Genomic DNA, 4963 nt, shown 5'->3' on the forward strand with positions numbered 1-4963 from the left:
GCTGGCAGAGAACTGGGACTGAAATACAGTGGGGAGAGGAGCCTACACAACTACCAGGTACTGGTCACCTCCACCCCCACCAAGACTGACCCTGGAAGTCTCCTAGGAGGCTGAGCAATTCCAGATGAGCAGATAGAGGTCTGTTCTCTCTCCCTCCCTTCAGCAGAAAACCACATCCCAGGTGTGTCCACCAGCCTCCAAGATGTCCCCCAACTACACCTCTGTCTCTCAGGCCCTTTTTGTTTATTTTTTTAAAAATCTTTATTGTTGGAAGTATTACATATGTCCATATTTTCCCCCATTGGTCCCTACCCCAGGCCCTCACCAGCCCACTGTCTAGGTCTATGGGCTATGCATATACTAGTATGCATACTAAATCATTGGTTGATTACTTCCCATCCACCCACCCTCCCTGACATTCCCTACCAGATTCCACACACTTCCATCCACTCTGTTCATCAGTTTATTTTGTTACATTCCACATATGAGTGAGATGATGGTATACTTGTTTTTCTCTGACTGACTATTTCACTTAGTATGATATTCTTCAGGTCCCTCCATGCTGTCTCAAAGGGCAAGAGATTCTTCTTTTTTACTGCTGCATAGTATTCCATGGTATTAATGCACCACAACTTTTTTATCCACTCGGGCAGTTGGCTGTTCCCAGAGCTTAGCTATTGTAAATTGCACAATGAATATAGGGGTGCATGCCATGCTTTCTGATTGGTGTTCCTGGTTTCTTAAGATATACTCCTAGAGGTGGGATCACTGGCAGTGGGAAAAATGGAAGTTCCATATTTAGGTTTTGAAGACCTCCATCCTGTTTTCCATAGTGGCCATACCAGTCTGCATTCTCACCACAGTGTACTAGGGTTCCCTTTTCTCCACATCCTCGCCAGCCCTTGTCATTTGTTGATTTGTTGATGGAAGCTATTTTGACAGGTGTGATGTGATATCTCATTGTCACTTTAATTTGCATCTCTCTGATGATCAGTGACTTTGAGCATTTCATATGTCTCTTGGCCATTTGTATGTCCGCTTTGGAAAAATGTCTATTTAGGTGTTTTGCTCATTTTTTAAATTGTATTGTTTGTCTTCATTTTGTTAAATTGTATGAGTTTCTTGTATATGTGGATATTGATGTTTTATGAGATGTACCATTGGTAAATATGTTCTCCCTTACAGTTGGCTCCTTTTTTGTTTTGTTGATGGCTTCTCTTTTACTGTGCAGAAGCATTTTACTTTGATGTTATCCCATTTGTTTACATTCTCCTTAGTTTTCTTTGTCCTAGGTGATGCACCCATGCATATTGCTATGAAAAATGGCTGAGCCTTTGCTGCCTATATTTTCCTCTAGGATTTTTAAGGTTTCCCAACTAACATTTAGTTTTTTATCCATTTTGAGTTTATTCTTGTGTATGGTGTAAGTAAGTGGTCTACTTTTTTTTAACATCTATCTGTCCAATTTTCCCAACACCATTTATTGAAGAGACTGTCATGGCTCCATTGTATGCTCTTGCCTCCTTTGTTAAATATTAATTGAGCATACTGGCTTGGGTTGGTTTCTGGGGTCTCTGTTTTGTTCCATTAACCTATATGCTTGTTCTTGTGCCAGTACCAGGCTATTTTGATTATAGTGACTTTGTAGTATAATATAATATTTGGTATTATGATTTCTCCAAATTTGTTTTTCTTTGTCAAGATCACTGCAGCTCTTCAGGGCCATTTTTATTCCATATAAAGTTTTGGAAAGTTTGTTCTAGTCTGTGAAATAACCCATTGGTATTTTAATGGGGATTGCATTGAATCTATAGATTGCTTTGGGTACTATAACATTTTAATGATGCGATTATATCAATCCATGAACATAGTATATTCTTCCACTTGTGTATTTCTTCCTCTATCTCTCTTTTTAATATCCTGTAGTTTGCTAAGTACAGGTCTTTTACCTCCTTAGTTATGTGTATTCCAAAGTATTCTACATTTTTGTGTTGCAATTGTAAGTGGTATTGCATTTTTAGTTTCTCTTTCTGGGAGTTCATTATCTTATATAATCCTATATAATAAAACCCTAATATGCTAATCAACCAAACAGTGGAATGACCAGTTGCTATGATACACACTGACCACCAAAGGGCATATGCTCAACACCTCTTAGTTGCTAGTGTGCCCCCCATGGGGAGTGCTGCTTATCCAGAAGCCTGGCTCATGGCTGGTGAGTGCAGCAGCCTTGGCAATAGCCTCTCCTGCCTCTGCTGCAGGTGGGCAGTAGGAGCTTGAGGTCCTGGACTGCAAGAGCCCCAACTGTGAGAGGGATGTCTGACAGCCAGTTTAGGGAATAGGGCCAAAGCTGGAAGGTGAACATCCCCTGAAGGGTTCCAGTCTGTGAGAGGGTGTAGGCTGGGAAGAGGGACCCCACCATGAACCAGGACTGTAGTTGTTGTATAAAAGAGTCATAGGATTCTGGGTGTTAATTTTGTATCCTGCTACGTTGCAGATTCATTTCTTATATCTGATAGATTTTTGAGAGTCTTTAGGGTTTTCTATGTATAATATCATGTCATCTGCAAATAGTGACAGTTTTGCTTCTTTTCCAATTTGGATACATTTAATTTCTTCTCTTTGTCTGATCGCTATGGCTAGCACTTCCATTACTATTTCTAACAGGAGTGGTGAAAGTGAGCATCCCTGTCTTGTTCCTGTTCTTAAGAGAAATTGGTTTAGTTTCCGGTCAAGGGCATGTACCTCAGTTGCGGGCACATCCCCAGTGGGAGATGTGCAGGAGGCAGCTGGTCGATGTTTCTCTCTCATCGAAGTTTCTAACTCTCTATCTCTCTCCCTTCCTCTCTGTAAAAAATCAATAAAATATATTTAAAAAAAAAAGGGGGGTGCTGGATTTTGTCAAATGCTTTTTCTTTATCAATTGATATGATCATATGTTTTTCGTCTTTCAATTTGTTTATGTGGTGTATCATGTTTATTGATTTGCAGATATTGTATTAGCCTTGCATCCCTAGGATAAATCCCACTTGGTCATGCTGTATGATCTTTCTAATGTATTTCTGGATGTTATTTGCTAACATTTTCTTGAAGATTTTAGCATCTATGTTCATCAGAGATATTGGCCTGTAATTCTCTTTCTTTGTAGTGTCTTTATCTGGTTTTGGGATTGGAGTAATGCTGACCCCATAGAAAGAGCTTGAAAGTATTCCACCCTCTTGAAATTTTTTGTAAAAGCCTGATGAGGACCAGTATTAGTTTTCCCTTGAATGTTTGATAAAACTCCCCTGGACGGTATCCATACGAGGGCATTTGTTTGCTGGAAGTTTTTTGATTACTGCTTCAATTTCATCGGTAGTTTTCAGTGTATTCAGGTTTCTGATTCTTCCTGATTTAGGTTTGGAAGATTGTATTTTTCTAGGAATATGTCCATATCATCTAGGTTGTCCAGTTCATTGGAATAGAGTTGTTCATAGTATTTTTTTTTTTAACAATCTTTTGTATGTCTGTGGGGTCAGTTGTTACTTCTTTAATTTCTGATTTTTTATTGGCATCATCTCTTTTGCTTCTTTGTAAGCCTGATTAGAGGTTCATCAATCTTGTTTAACCTTTCAAAGAGCCAGCTCCTGGTTCTATTGATCGTTTGTATTGTTTTTTAGTCTCTATGTCAGTGGTTCTCAACCTGTGGGTCGCAACCCCTTTGTGGGCGAAACAATTCTTTCACAGGGGTCGCCTAAGACATCGGAAAAGACATACATAATTACATATTGGTTTTGTTACTAATCACAATGCTTTAATTATGTTCAATTTGTAACAGTGAAATTGGGGGTCACCACAACATGAGGAACTGTATTAAAGAGTTGCAGCATTAGGAAGGTTGAGAACCACTGCTCTATGTCATTTATTTCTGCTCTGATCTTTATTATTTCCTTCCTTCTACTGACTCTGGGATTTTCTTATTGATTTCTTTCTAGTTAATTAAGTTGTGGGGCTAGATAACTTATTACCAGTTTTTGTTGTTTCTTATGGTAGGCCTGTAGTATTATAAACTTCCCTTTCAGGACTTCTTTCCTTGTGTTCCATAGATTTTGGATTGTTGTGTTTTCATTTCCATTTATTTCCATAATAGATTTATTAATTCTTTGATCCCTTTGGTAACCCATTTATTGTTTAATAGCATGCTATTTGCCTCCATTTGTTCGATTGTTTTTAATTGTTTTGATTGTATTTGATTTCTAATTTTATGCTGTTGTCATCTGAGAAGATACTTGACATGAATATGAAATCTTCTTGAATTTATAAAGACTTATCTTGTGCCTTAACATGTGGTCTATCTTTGAAAATGTCCCATGTGCACTTGAGAATAATGTATATTCCATAGCTTTAGGGTGGAATATTCTGAAGATACCAATTAAGTCCATCTGATCTAGTAAATTGTTTAGAATTGCTGTTTCCTTGCTGACTGTTTTGTCTCTAGAGGATTTATTTGGTGGTGTCAATAGGGTATTAAAGTTCTGCTATGATTGTATTTCTCCCTATCTCCCCCTTTATATTTTTCAGATGATCTTCTATGTATCTAAGTGGTCCTGTGTTGGGTGCATATTTGTTTAGTAGAGCTATATCCTCTGGTTAAATCAATCCCTTTAGTATTATGAAGTGGCCTACCTCATTCTTGTTATGGCCTTCACTTTGAGGTCTATTTTGCCAGATATAAGTACTGCTACTCAGTTGTGTGTGTTTTTGTTTTTCATTTCCATTTGCTTGAAATATTTTTTTCATTCCTTCACTTTCAGTCTATGTGAATACTTTGTTCTGAGGTGGTTCTCTTGTAGACTATGTATATGTCTATCTATCTGTCTATACGTCTATCAATATCTATGTCTATATCTATTTATAATATATCTATAATATATCTATATCTATATCCTATATAATAAAGAGGTAATATGCAAATTAACCTTCA

The sequence above is a fragment of the Myotis davidii genome, unplaced genomic scaffold (assembly GCF_000327345.1).
Source record: "Myotis davidii unplaced genomic scaffold, ASM32734v1 scaffold74, whole genome shotgun sequence".
Lineage (NCBI taxonomy): Eukaryota > Metazoa > Chordata > Mammalia > Chiroptera > Vespertilionidae > Myotis > Myotis davidii.